The sequence below is a fragment of the Octodon degus genome, unplaced genomic scaffold, assembly GCF_000260255.1.
Source record: "Octodon degus isolate 3935 unplaced genomic scaffold, OctDeg1.0 scaffold00063, whole genome shotgun sequence".
NCBI classification, from domain to species: Eukaryota; Metazoa; Chordata; class Mammalia; order Rodentia; family Octodontidae; genus Octodon; species Octodon degus.
The window spans coordinates 7,723,835-7,731,899 of record NW_004524639.1 but is presented as its reverse complement, the minus strand read 5'-3'; the positions used below and the strand labels follow the sequence as shown (position 1 = coordinate 7,731,899).

General features: G+C 39.1%; 1 pseudogene; it reads left to right on the top strand.

Moving 5' to 3' along the window:
• The first annotated feature begins 1,246 nt into the window (after positions 1 to 1,246).
• On the top strand, positions 1,247 to 1,602 carry LOC101586249 (annotated as a pseudogene).
• Positions 1,603 to 8,065: the final 6,463 nt, after the last annotated feature.

Genomic DNA, 8,065 nt, shown 5'->3' with positions numbered 1-8,065 from the left:
ATTATTATTATTATTATTATTATTATTATTATTATCATCAGTACTGGGGATTGAACTCAAGGCCTTTCCATTGAACTCAAGAGCCTTGCTAAGTTGCTATCTATATGTAGCTATATCTGCATCTGTAACTATGTCTATATCTTCTCTAGGGAACTTGGTAGAACCCTGACTAATACAGATGCTAAGTTCAGTGTTTTTGCTTTTTGTTTTTTGTTTTGTTTTGAGTTTTGTTTTGTTTTTGTTTTTGGTAGTAGGGATTGAACTCAAGACCTTGTGCTTGCCAGGCAGGCAATTATTTTACTGAGCTATCTCCCCAGCCCTCAGTCCAGTTTTAATTGTATGTAAAACATTGTGATGACAGAGATGTATATATAGTAGGTGGCTACACAGAAGTGGGCACAAGCTGGGCTAGCACTTTTGATCTGCCCACAGTGTGGGGTTTACAGGGCTTCATGGCATTAATACATAATATTTTAAAAAGAAACATAGAGAAGTGGACAAATTCGAGGAAGATTTTTATTAATTTTATTGAGAAACAAATAGCAATGAGACAGTTTCAAAACACGTTAGTAGGACAGTTACAATAATTACTATATTGCATATTGTTCTCTTCATAGTAGTTATTCATAGCCCAAGATGCAGACATGATATCCTGTCCAAGCACTATTAGTACAAATCTTTCTTCTCATTGAATTAAGAGAAAATAGCTGTATATCTATCTTATTTTGTATATACAGATATATATTCTTTTTCCACTACAAAATGGTTCTTCATTTATATCCTCCTTTTTTGTTTAGTTTTGTTTCAGAAGGTAAGATTCTCAGGACATGCTGATTGATTTAATATAGTGAATACAGGGATGACCAGATAGCTCGGCGGACTAAAGCACCTACTTAGGCAGATGCAGGGGCCAGGGGTTCGATCCCCGGGCCTACCAAGCCGGCCCCACCCCTGGGGCACGCTGAGACGGCCTTTGAGACTGGGTGTGGTGGCCCACACCTGTAATCCCAGCACTTGGGAGGTTGTAAACAGGAGGATCACTACTAGTCTGGTCTATGTAGTGAGATCCTGTAAACCCTGTACAAACCCTTGTAAATACAAAAAATAATAATAACATAGTCAATAAGATGTAGAAGACACAGGTCTACAGCTTTCTAGCTCAAGTGATTGGATTATGTGGTATCACAACTGAAATAATACGGAACAGTACCCAGCTCAAGAGGAAAGGTGAGTCAGGTCATTGCCTTGGCCCGGAGGAGACGCGTGTCTGGCTGAGCTGCAGTCGATTTTGCATTTGCTTTGTTCTCTGCACCACTGCGCGCCGGCAGAATGGCCCATGAGCAGATTTACTACTCGGACAAGTATTTTGACAGCACTACAAGTACTGTTATGTTGCCCAGAGAACTGTCCAAACAAGTACCCAAAACTCATCTGATATCTGAAGAGGAATGGAGAAGACTTGGTGTCCAGCAGAGTCTAGGCTGGGTTCATTACATGATTCACGAGCCAGAACCACATATTCTTCTGTTCAGACGACCTCTTTCAAAAGAACAACAAATAAAATGTATCTTGGATCAACAGTTAAATCTTTTTCAAATTTAATGTATATGTGTATATAAGGTAGTATTCAGTGAATACTTGAAAAATGTACAAATCATTCTTCCATACATGAGCTGTATTCTTCACAGCAACAGAGCTCTGTTAAATGCAACTACAAGTAAGTTATTGTAAGGCGGTTAAGACATTTCTTCTAGGGGCTGTAGAGATGGCTCAGTGGAATAAGCACTTTGCTGGCAAGTGTAAGGGCCTGAGTTCAATCCCCAGTTCCGCAAAAAAAAAAAAAAAAAAGACATTTCTTCTAGACAGTTTTTCCTTTAATAAAAGTGCCTGCTTGATGTTACCTGCTTTTGTTAAAGTTTGTATGTTGCATTAAAAAAAAGAGGAAAGGTGATATAGTCAATTTTATATGTGGGTGAACCTGACTGTGACATGGGGGTGCCAAGATATTGGGCTAAACATTATTGTGGGTGTATATTATATTTAGATCTCGATGGTCCCCTAAAGCCTCATGTGAGCATAAGTGAGACCTCTGGAAGGTGACTGGATTGTAGGGGCCTCTAGCTGACACACTGGGCCAAGGTGGGTTGTGGCTGGAAGAGACCACGCCCTGCTGGCATGAACAGGAAGGTTCTGACTCCCTCCTCGCCTCTCCACTTCCTGCCTACCTTGCTGTGAGTAGCTCTCCTTTGCTGAGCTCCTGCACCATGCAGTTCCGCATTGGAGCCAACCAGCTAGTGACTGATATGTGAGCAAAAATAAACTTCTCCCTTAAATTGTGGGGGTTGGGTATTGAGTCTCAGCGATGAAAGAAGTGACCAAAACAATGTTGCTGTGAGGATGTTCCAGGATGAGATTAGTATTTGAACAGTAGATTGAAGAAAATGGATTGTCCTCTTTGAAGAGGGGTCTCCTCCAATCTATGTGAGGCCTTCCTAGAAAAGGCAACTCACAGGAGAATTTCTTTTCTGTACTTTTTTTAAAAGGTAGGACATTGGTTTTCTTCTGCATTTGAACTGAAATTTATACTACTGGTTCTCCTGGTCCTCGGGCTTTGGGCTTGAATTGGAACTACAGAGCTGGTTCTCTTGATTCTCCAGCTTGCAGACAGCTTATCATGGAACCATTTGGCCTCCACAATCAGAGAAGCCAATTTCTTATAACAAATCTTAAAGTTTCAGGTATCTGTATGTATCTATATCTATATCTGTATCTGTATCTGAATCTATATCTTATCTAGGGAACTTTATAGAACCTTGACTAATACAGATGCTAAGTTCAGTTTCAATTGTATGTAAAACATTGTGATGGCAGAGATGTATATATAGTAGGTACCTATGCAGAAGAGGATGAAGGTCTGAGATTGAAATATGCATTTGGGAATGCTCAATATATGGGGCACAGTTGAAATCACACAAGTGATTGAACTTTTCTAGGACTCTCGTGTACTGAAGTAAGAGGAAAGGTAGAAACAATAGGTGCAGATCCCTGTAGCTCCATTAATTTCATGATTGCAATATGGACTTCATATTTGAGGTATGAGTTAATGTGTGTATTATATTTGCTGATCATAAAATTAGTTGTTCAGTCATGTGTTACTTTCATATTATGGTTCAGTCACTCTTGAATAATTTTTAAAACTGTTCTTCTAATGTTCTGAGTTAACCCATGCTGAAGATATACATAAATATTTATAATTTATAATAAATTATTATTAATATTAATATATTAATAGAAAAATATTTGGTAACTACAGCCAGGACCCTGGTATAAACACTGGCTAGGTGAGACGAACTCTAAATCTTTTCTAGTGCTGTATGAATAAAACTTGCATTTGTCTGGCAGTGCCATGCCATTTTTTTTTTCATCTAGCCTTCATGTGAAACCCTCAGCAACAACTCCCTCCCCCAATACCTTGATATAAATTGCCTGCACATTCTAATAGAACATGGGAATGCTGATATATTAGAAGTATGGTATCTTGATGTTTCCATAGTAACTAATGCACACGAATGAGGAAAAGATGGAGAACGAATGAGAATAACATTTTAACAAAATAAGTGTGGGACAAAGAGGCTTTAGATGTGTGATTACCTCTTGTTTAGGAATATGAAGATATTCATCTCTTTAATAATGGGGTTATAAAAGTTGTTACAATGAAACTTGTCAGCAGCCCTTTATAGTGCACTTTTCCCTATAATCATCATATCAAAAGCATTTAAATGGTTCTCTGCCCAATAATACTGTAGAGAGTGAGTTAAATGGACATAGTTGCCATTTCTCATGAGCCTGCAATCAGAATAGGACAGGTTAAGCAATGTTCATAGTCCAGTCTGTCAGGCAGAGTTTTGACGCAAGGGATATTGGGAGAAGTGGGGAGTTAAAAAAAAGCTGACTTAATCCTGTGGAATTTTTTTGCTTTGGCATGAGATTTTGCTAACATCTCACCACTACCTGAGTTGAATTCTGCAAGTATAAGACGCTGTTTCCCCTTCTTTACTGTTCTACTGGATGAATTCCCCTATTCCTTCCTAACATATTCTGCTCTCCTTCCCCAAATGCATTCTCTGCACCTTCCAATTGAACAACCTGTTTGCTTCTCCTCTCGGTCAGTTCTAAATGTTTGTATACATGTAGGCAGATACTTGCTCTCCACATAGCTCTGAGATAACCTGTTAGTTTAGTAAAAAATGAAAAGTTCTGTTTTACTAACACAGTTGTTGTGGACTGAACTGTACTGCCACATTCGTACTACTTGAGTCCTAACTCCCAGGGTGACTGTTTTTGGAGATACAGCATATGAAGAGGTAACAAAGGTTGAGAGGTCATAAAACTGGGATCCTCATTGCACAGAACTCTGGGAAAAGCAAGAGATACCAGAGATCGCTCTCTTTCATTGCAACACAAATGAAATATTACTGGCCACTTAAGTCTACATTCTCAGATTCATCAGGTTCATTTGCTCATAACTAACCAAATCAAAAGAGGCCATTTATTTGACTTTTTGAGACAGGGTTTCACTATGTAATTCAGACTGGTCTTAAACTCACTTTGTAGCCTGGGCTGGCCTGAAACTTGCAGCAAACCTCCTGCCTCAGCCTCTTTTTTTTTTTTTTTTTAGGGAAGGGTCTACAGGGTGTTCAGAGTCTCACTACTAGATCGGACTCATAGTGATCCACTTACTTTTTTTTGATCCGCTTGTTTAAAGCCTCCCAAGAGCTAGGATTATAGGCACATGCCACCATGCCCAGTCTCAATCACTACTGTCTCAGCGCACCTCAGGGGCGGGCCCAGTATGGCAAGCCTGAGGATTGAACCCTCGGACCCTGCACCCACTTGCAGGTGCTGTAATCTGCTGAGCTATTTTGCCTGCCCTTTGCCTCTGCCTTCTGAGTGCTGGAGTCACAGGCATGCACCACCATCCTCAGCTAAAAGAGACCTTTTTTGGTGAAAAAGAAGACAAATTTATTCAATGCTGGGTCAAAGGTGGTGGAGGGGGCCTCAGCATCTAAATTACCATCTTCTGTGTTCAGGTGTGTGTCCCAGGTGTTCTATATTAAGGAAAAGAGGGGACAGGGAACACAAGGAGACAATAAACTATCTCAAGCTCGCTTTGTCTCTCCTCTAGCCCCTTTCTTCTCCCTCTTGTCCCCATGGAAATGAAATTTGACTTTGATCTCCTGGGGTCAGTATCTCCATATTCTGTCCATTTATCTGGGCTGATGAGAAGAGGGTATTGTGGTTTATATCCCAGACCTGAGCAGCTTTTCTGTAAAAAATAAATTCTAAATTTAATAACTTCATTGTGCTATGCTGGTTATAGAAAGATCATGTGAGGGCTCTGCAAGTAGGGAGCTACCTTCAAGTCAGGAAAGGAGCTCCCATGAGGAATTGAAGTGGCCAGCACCTTGGCCTGGGACATCTATCCTCTAGAACTATGAGAAAATAAATGTTGATTGTTTAATCCCCCTAGTCTATGCTATTCTGTTATATGACAGCCTGAGTTAACTAATATAGCAGTGTGTCTGCACAATCAACTACTCTGTTATCAGAGAGGAATGGACTTTGTACAGGTAAAGAAATGATTCTTAAATACTAGAATAATAGAGACTAAATTTTCAAAGATAAATGTAATGACTGATATGATATCTCTTCAACCCAGGATGGCATTAGAGAGCAGAGGGACAGAGAGGATACTGAATAGCTCCAGTAAATAGATAGCCTGGCTGAAGTTCAGCATGGCCCAATTCCTTCCCCCATGTGCAAGAAGGCTTTCAAGAAACATATTCTTTTAAAATATATATATTACCCTTGAAAATTAATCTTCATCTTAGCTTCTGTGCAAGTGAATTCAGAGATTGAAAGCAAGGTGTGGTCCAGGCACAGTGGCACACAACAGCAATCTCTGCTACTCAGAGGATTGAGCAGGATTATGAGTTTGAGGCCAGCCTGGACTGTCTAGTGAGGCCCTGCCTATCCAAAAATACTGTGAATGTAGCTCAGTTGTACAGTGTTTGTATAACATGCTTGGGTCCTGGGCTCAACCCCAGTACTGAGTGAGTGAATGAATGAATGGAAGAAAGATGTGATGGGAGGTACCAGTAGGGTAAGGCTCACCAGTGGAGATGCAAGGCCACCTCTGGGGTAGCCTGGAGAAGATCCATCAGAATAAAGGGAATTTTCCATGAGCCGTCAAAGGTCTAGTAGACATCATCAAGTTCAGGAAGACCTGGGAGGTCAAATAAAGAAGGAATATATCTTCATGTTAAAGACTCTTCAGTTTCTTTCTTTTATTCTTAGGGAAGGTTCTACAGAGTGTTCAGGGTCTCACTACTAGGTCAGACTCTTAGTGATCCTCCTATTTACAGCCTCCCAAGAGCTGGGATTAAAGGCATGCGCCAACACGCCCAGTCTCAACTGCTGTGTCGCCCTGGGGGTGGGGCCAGCATGGCAGGCCTGGGGATCGAACCCCCAGCTCCTAAGCCTGCTTGCAGGTACTTTAATCCACTGAGCTATTTGGCTGGCCCTAAAGGCAGAGAAATTTTCATTTAAAAATGCTACATTCAGTACTAAATTCACTGGGAAAAGGTGGAAATGTTGAGAAAGAGGAAGTATATTTAACATTTAAATTAAATGAAGAGAAAGAATGGCTATCATGAAGAAGTCAACCAATAGCAAATGCTGAAGGGGCTGTGGGGAGAAAGGAATGTGTCTCCTCTGTTGCTGGGAGTGTAAACTGGTAAAACTACTATGGAAATAATTGTGGAGATTTCTCAAAAAGCTAGGATTGGAGTTCCCATTCATGCCAGCTAGTCTCCTATTAGGTATTCTTCCAAAAGGACTCAAAACATCATACCACAGCAATATATGTGCACCCATGTTTATAGCAGTGCAATTTATCATAGCTAAATCTTGGAAACAACCCAAATGCCCATCAACTGAGGAATGGATAATGTGGTATTTTTATACAACAGAGTATTATTCAAGTATAAAAAAGATAACATTGAGGCTTTTATAGGTAAATGGATGCAACTAGAGACCATGCACATAAGTGAAATAAATCTAACCTTCATGTGAAAACATCATATTGACTTCCTAGTGTGAGAGCCTGAAAGAGTAAATAAAATCTGAAAGGTATAGTAGATACTGTGAATAGCAAAGAAACTGTTCAAAAAGAAGGAACAACTGGGATGGAGAACGGAAAAAGGAAGAAGGAAGGCAGGGGAAATGAAATATATATGTATGTACACAGGAGAGCTTGGATAACTGTACAGCTGATTTCTGCTAAAAGAAGAAGTTAATGCTTTAATTTTTTTCTCTCTACTTTTTAATCTTTTGTAACTTTTTTCTGAACAATTTTGCATCTCATATCTGGTAATCTGAACAACTAGTTTAAAGACAACAATATACAACATAGCAACCACTGCTGAATTCCTATTATGTTGTTTAGTGAAATTCTGTTTCAATTCTAATGTTTCTTACTATTTTTCTCCTTAAAAATAAAAATATAAATTAAAATAATTTAAAAAGATAGGATGCATATATGTTCTACTCTGAATGACTACTAGGAAGACAACAATATACAATGTAGCAACTCTTGTGTCCTAGTAACTTGTTTGAAATTCGGTTTCATTGTTACGTTCTACTCTTTTTAAAGGGAAGAAAAACTGGGATGGGAAAAATTATAAAAGAAGAAAGAGAAATACACACACACACACACACACACACACACGATAGCTAAGATAATTGTACTACCAATATGTGTTGGTTTGTTGAAGGAACAGCTAATGTTTGTTTGATCAATCTTATACCTACATCTGGTAATATGAGCAACTACTTTGAAGATACCAATATGTACTATAGAAACCATTGTTAATTTCCTATTACCTTGTTTTGAAATTCTGTACCATTTTTATTGTTTTTTGTTGTTTTGCTTGTATCTTTTTTTTTTAATTTTCAGTTTATTTATTTATTTATTTGTGTGTGTGTGTGTGTGTGTGTGTGTGTG